This window comes from Sceloporus undulatus, chromosome 6, assembly GCF_019175285.1.
Source record: "Sceloporus undulatus isolate JIND9_A2432 ecotype Alabama chromosome 6, SceUnd_v1.1, whole genome shotgun sequence".
Classification (NCBI taxonomy): Eukaryota; Metazoa; Chordata; class Lepidosauria; order Squamata; family Phrynosomatidae; genus Sceloporus; species Sceloporus undulatus.
The window spans coordinates 164733833-164740540 of NC_056527.1; positions in this window are offsets into that span (position 1 = coordinate 164733833).

A 6708-nucleotide genomic window follows, 5' to 3' on the forward strand; every position below is an offset into this window, starting at 1 on the left:
CCTATCCATCCATACTATCAGGAGTACAGGAGGAAAGCCTTATCTTGTGGCTGGCTGGGGCTGCTGTCATAAATGGGTGTTTGGTGGAAAGGAAGTCAGAAACAAGTTGAGCAAGAGAAAGACAGAGGGGAGGAAGGGCTGCTTCTTGAAAGCTTCCTTGAAGAGCATTTTAACCCTTCTGGCGCTGGAGTTGTCATGGCTGATCCTCTCTGGGATTTTAAAGAAAGCTACTATGTTTGTGTGTGGAATGCATGCTGCAGAGGTGACACATAAACCAACAGCAAAACTTTTATCTCATATCCTTGTGAATGATAAGTTCTGATTACTAATCTTAAACCAGCAGAGACTGGATCAACTTACATTGGTCACAATGACTTATCCCTGCAGTTTCTAAATACAGTCGGCCAGCCGTATCCATGGCTTGAAAATATTTCCCGCAAAAGTGTAAGTTCCAAATAACAAACCTTGATTTTGCAATTTTATATAAAGGACACCATTTTACATTGTATTTAACAAGACTTGAGCATCCATAGATTTTGGTCCTGGAACCAAAACCCAGCAGATAACAAGGGCCTGCTGTATACATTTTGAAGAGAGGAACAGTTGTTTCTCTAGTTATAGGATGATATAACTATCAGCAGTATTTAAAAGATGGCAAGTGAAAAGCAGTGTCCTGTTTGACTTCCTCTTTTAAGTTCTCTTTCACCCCTCTTCAAGAAAAATAAAAGAACACATTTAAAACTCAAGAAAACACTATTTGCAACCATGCGAGTTAAAAAAAAGTCCCCTGTATACATTTGTTAAATTCAAAACTGAGCTCTGAACATTAAGAACAGAGGACTCAGTGCAACAAGGAGCTCAAAACTGCTCTCATAAATGAAACCTCTACATAAACATCCTTTCTCCATCCCTGGACTATCATAGAGCATTTCATGATGTCAGGTAATGGTAAAATTGTGCTAGACTTTATTATTTATTTGTGAAATCTCTGTTCTGCTCTATGCATAAAGTTCTCTGAGAGGGTTGCAATTAATATAAAAACAAAGGAGAGCGTAAAATTGTAAGAATAATTGCAACATAAATTTTAAAAGAGGAAGGAAACTCACAGCAACTTTCCAGAAGCATGGACTTTAAAAAATGCAGCCTGGCATTGCATTGACCACCATGGCTCCATGCTACAGAATCCTTGGATTTGTGGCTTGTTGTAGCACCAGAGCTCTCCAACAGAGAAGGAGAAATATCTCACAAAACTACAAATCCCCAAATTTCATAGCATTGAGCCATGGCCGTTAAAGTGGTGTCAAACTGCGTTATTTCTACAGTGCAGATTCATCCAGACTCTCTGAAATAGATCTTAAGGCATGGGTGGGTGTATATGGGAGAATGTAGGTTTTCAGGTAACCTATTTCCAAGCTGCTGAGGGCTTTAAAGGGTAAAAAAGGGACTTACATAGGGCTCAAAAATTATCTGAGAGCCAATGGACTAACAAAGTATAGGTGTAATATTACCAAACCAAGCAGTCCTGGTTTGTAATCTAACTGCTCTATTTCAGATTGGATGTAATTTCCTAGCCATTTTTAAATGCAGCTCAATGTACAATGCAATACCCAAAACGTATGAAATGAGAGTTCGGCTATCTCATAAGGTTCCAGCTGTTAGTGGGTGACAGCGAACATTTCTACACTCCTTGTAGGTTTGCTTACTAGATAACAAACCACACTGACAGCTAAGACTATACAGTGCTCCCTCGGGTTACGAAATTAATTCGTTCCGCGGCTAATTTCGTAACCCGAAAAACCTTCGTAACCCGAATTGCCATAGGCGCTAATGGGGAAAAAAAGCCGCCGATTTCCGTTGCGAAAAAAAAAGAAAAAGAAAGACAAGAAAAAGCCGAAAAAACCACAAAGCACTTTTTTCGTAACCCGAAAAAACATTCGTAACCCGAAACAATAATTCCCTATGGGATTTTTTCGTATCCTGAAAATTTCGTAACCTGGGTATTTCGTATCCCGAGGTACCACTGTAAACAAATGATCTAAGGAAAGTGCATGTTGCTGTAAAATTTGAAGACAAATGTTCCGGTTTTTAAAAATCGGCATGAAGCTTTGAGTTTGTATGCAAGGAATTTTTAAACAACATTAAATGGCTTCCCCCACGCACCCCCAATAATGAAAAATTTCAGTTCAAATACTTGTTGTTAACTGCTGTCAAGTCAACTTTGAGTTATGGCAACCCTATGAATGAGGGATCTCCAAGTCACCAACTGCCTTGCTCAGGTTTTGCAGACTCTTTGATTGAGTAATGGGGTCTTCCTCTTTTCCTACTTTATTCTTCTTTGCTAAGCATTATTGTCTTCTCTAGTGAGTCATGTCTTCTCACAACCCCATTCCGAATAGGGAAAAAAGCAGGATGTCTTGTTGTTATTTCCCCTTGCTTAGGTTCCTGTTGTTGTTGTGGGCCTTCCAGTTATTCTTGACTTATGGCTACCCTAACGTGAATCCATCATGGGGTTTTCTTGCCATTGCCATCCACTGTGTGACTTGCCCAAGGTGGGTTTCATGGCCAAGCGAGAAATTGAGCCCTGGGTTCCAGGGTCATAGACCAACATTGAAACCATTGTGCCACCCTGGTTCCTGGATCTGGTTAAATTATTTCATTGTGCCTCATTGTCTAAGGTAGGGCTTAGGAGAAAGAAGGATAATAGAAGGATTGACGTTAAGCGGGCCACAGCACACTCCATGTAAGAAACTGTGCAGACCTACCTGCTAAATACTGCAGCCTGGTAGTTTAGAGAAGGAAAGGCGTAATTAAGTCTGCAGCCTGACAATCTTTCAAGTAGGTTCCAGAGCGGTAATGCTGCTTGCACTGGGAAGTTAAACACTGTCATTATTCAGCGGTGAAAAGCAGGCACAGAGCTGACATTGTTTCTGCTTCGTTTTGATTTAATAATCATTTGTAGCAGGTTTGATGGGCTGTTAGCTGGTGCCGGCTTTTTCTTTTTGCGAAGGGACTTTTTTTTGTACACAAAGGCATGCGCTGTATGGCAGGGCCTTGTTCTCTGGATTCATGCTTTGTGTTAACTCACTTGAGTTACGGGAAGGGATTGAGAAGGGCTGGGTGGGTGCTGATCTTGAAACGTTTAAGTATAAGGCTTGAAACATTTTGCAAGTAAGATCTATATTGCAGATTTAGTGCAGTTTGATAACAGTTTAATGGCAGTGGCCCAGTGCTGCAGAATTCTGGGATTTGTAGTTTTGTGAGAGACTTAGCCTTCTCTATCAGAGAGCTCTGGTGCCACAATAAACTGCAAATCCCAGGATTCCAAAGGATGGAGCTATGACAGTTAAAACCATGTCAAACTGAATTAATTCTGCAGTGTGTCACGGCAGCCTTTAAACTGGTGGAGGCTGAACTGTGAAAAGCTTGATTCCAACACAAATGTCCCTTAATCCCAGCTTTGCAAAACAAATCCGCGAAGCTACAAATCCACACACATTTTGACTGGCTAGTTCTCTGGCTGAGATGTGTACCTACATAAAGCCAGAGTTTTTTTATCTAGAAGTCACCCGGATTGCATTGAATGGGCTTACTCTGTAGAAAGTGCAGCTATAGTCATATATGAATGGAATGAGAGAGCAAGAGAAAAAAATAATGCAGTCAGCTTGGTATGGAAGAGGGAAGTTCATCATGGTAAGGTTCCTCCTCTACACAACTGTTTAAAACCCTGTCCTCTTTTGTTTGTGGCCACTCTATCCTTGGAGTGTGAGAAGTGTGAAACTCAGGCTGCAATGAACGGTCTTTGCTTTTCTGCATGGCACCCCATCTTTCAGGAATTGCTAATGTGGTCTGGCGGTTAAGAATTCAAGCTTGAAGCTATGCTGATTCACATTGCATCTTAGCTGTGAGCATGCTGTGTGGCCTTTAAGGAAACCACTGTCTCTCAGCCCAACCTCTCAGTTGTTTATTCTGCAACACAGGAATAATGAAGCTGTTCTGTTTTGTAGGGTTGGCATAATGACTCAAATAATGTATGTAGAACACTGTAAATACTCAGAGCCTAAGTCAGGGGTGGGAGTTGAGCAGCTCTACAGATGTTGATGGAGTGCAATTCCTACTCTTGGCCTAAATAGCAATAGCAAGTTAGCGCTTATGTTTCTATAATGCTTCAGAGTAAATTAAGCACTCCCTAACCATTTTACAATTGCCCCCAAACAAGCTGGGTACTCATTTTACTGACCTCTGAAAAGATGGAAGGCTGAGTCAACCTAGAGCCCTCTGGGATGCAACTCACAAAGTTGTGGCTGCAGTGCTGGCATTTAACCGCTTTAAATTAAGGCATTTTCTCCTAATTATATATTTAATTAAGTTCAACTAAGTTCAGCACCAGGCTAAACCTGGCTCCACCAGAAATCTACCTGGTTATTCCAGCAGTCGTTTTGGAGACCAAAACATAGTGTATGGCATGATGGTTATGGTTAGGGCAGCAGTTTCCAACCTGTGGGTTGCAACCCCTTTGGGAGTCGAATGACCCTTGCACAGGGGTCACCTAAGACCATTGGAAAAGACATATTTCCAATGGTCTTAGGAACCGAGACACCACAGTTTTATGGTTGGGGGTCACCACAACATGAGGAACTGTATTAGGAAGGTTGAGAACCACTGCTGTAGGAGGAAGAGAGAGGGAGCTTAGTGTTCTGTTATCTTCTGAAATTTTCTGCTTGTGCAAAACCACTGCTAGTCGATGTGGTTGTGATGATGATGATGATGATGAAACATAACCACAACATAACCGTAACAGAGACTTGCTTGTGTATAAGTGCTTAATCTTTGCAAAGCATCCACAGATGGAGACAACTGTTGTACTAACAAATCTGCTTTTCAAAGGAAGTTCTGCAAGTATTCCTATTTCCCTCCTCCTCCGGATGTGCTTTCTTTGGAAAGACCAGAGCCCTTAAGGTAACTGTTTGCATTGGGCTATGTTTGGGCCTCTTTGGCTAACTGTACGATTTACATTTGGTCTGTTTGCAAAGCATGTCCATTAAATCCACTTTTTCTGCACAGGGTAAATATACTCTAGATTTCCCTCCCCAGCATTTCTTATTCTTGGATTCTGAAGATTTTAGCTTAGTTCACAAGACAAACTATAGTGTTACTATCTTCCTCTAAAATCTCTCTCTTCCTCCCGGCTCTTCTTTTCTGTCTGTCTGTGAGCAAGGAGGAGACTGTGGTTCATGCACAACTAAGGATATTGGTTGGAGAAATGGTGGGCAATTCAGAACAAGAGTTTTGATTCCCTCCTAGTTCTATAGCCTCGGCAACTTTGCACTGAAGAAGGAATCTACAATGCAGAAGTAATGCAGTTTGACACTGCTTTAACTGCCATGGTGCAATGCTATGAAATTCTGAGGTTTGTCATTTTGTGAGAGATTTAGCTTTCTCTGTTAGAGAGCTCTGGTGCCACAACAAACCACAAAACCCCAAGAATCCTTAGGATGGAGCCATGGCAGTTTAACCAATGTTCAACTGCAGTAATTCTGCAGCCTGTGTTGCATTTAGATTAAATTTTAGGACTGTTTAGAGCTATTGCAATATAGATGCACATATGTTTACAAAAATGTAAATGCATTTTGTAAAGCAATGCATTTTTCTTTATCGTTGCTCTCTATCCGCCCTGCCAGTTACCTTTGCTTCTCCTGCTCCAGGTGCCTCTTCCTTCCCTCTCTTGACTTGTAACAGGATACGGAGAACTGAGTTGCATTTGCAGTGAGCCGGAGTAGAGAGTAGAGCCTGGTTTCTCTCTGTCGGTTGCTTGTGGAGCATTCATTCAGCCCGCCATCTGTTCTGGCGCACGAGTGTGCTGAGATGTTTCCTCTGTCTGACCTACTTGGCACTGGAGCTCTGAAAGAGTATGAGAGGAGCCTCTCGCTTGCTGCGGAAGAGAACCGTGAAGCAGATTTGCAAATACACTTGCTGCCAACTACGGCTTTTACTGTGCAATCCAACTCCCTTCCTCTTGCCCCAATACATGGACCTTTCAGAGGGTCCAGATGATGTTCTAGCCTTCTCTTCCTGCTTTTTCCTACTACTTTCCCCATTTCCTCCCCCCCCCCTTTATGCTGTAAAGTGAGTTAATGAGGGAAAAAGAAAATAAGTGCCCAACATCTTTTAATTGGTAGCTGCAGGAGTTATCTGAAAGCATCCTTTCCTGGTCCACAATGTCTTGTGAAATGCATTAGTTTTCAAAGAAGTAGCTGTTTCAATCTGTTGCAGCATAAAAAGAAAAAAGGGAGGGTGAGAATGGAATCTAGCAGCACATATTTATATTTTAGCAAGAGCTTCCATAGACATCATTCAATTTCTTCAGATGCAATGACAGAATGCTATTCAAACCACAGGTTATTACAGAGACAGATTGCAGAGACAGAGACAGTGTGGTGCAGTGGTTTGAGCATCAGAAGTTTATCGCATGGGGCTTAAACCGTCCCCCAGCGCGTTCTAATGGGGGCGCGCAGGGGTGTGCATGGAACGCGATGGGCACTGGATGGGGCCCAGAACGCGACTTTATTGCACGGGGGGCCGCCGCCGCCGCACGTTCCCACCGTGTCCCAATTCGGTTCCAGAGGGCGCCATTTCTGGGAACTGTTTCAAAGTGTCCCCAGAAATGGCGCCCTCTGGAACCGAATTGGGACGCAATGGGAACGCGCGGCG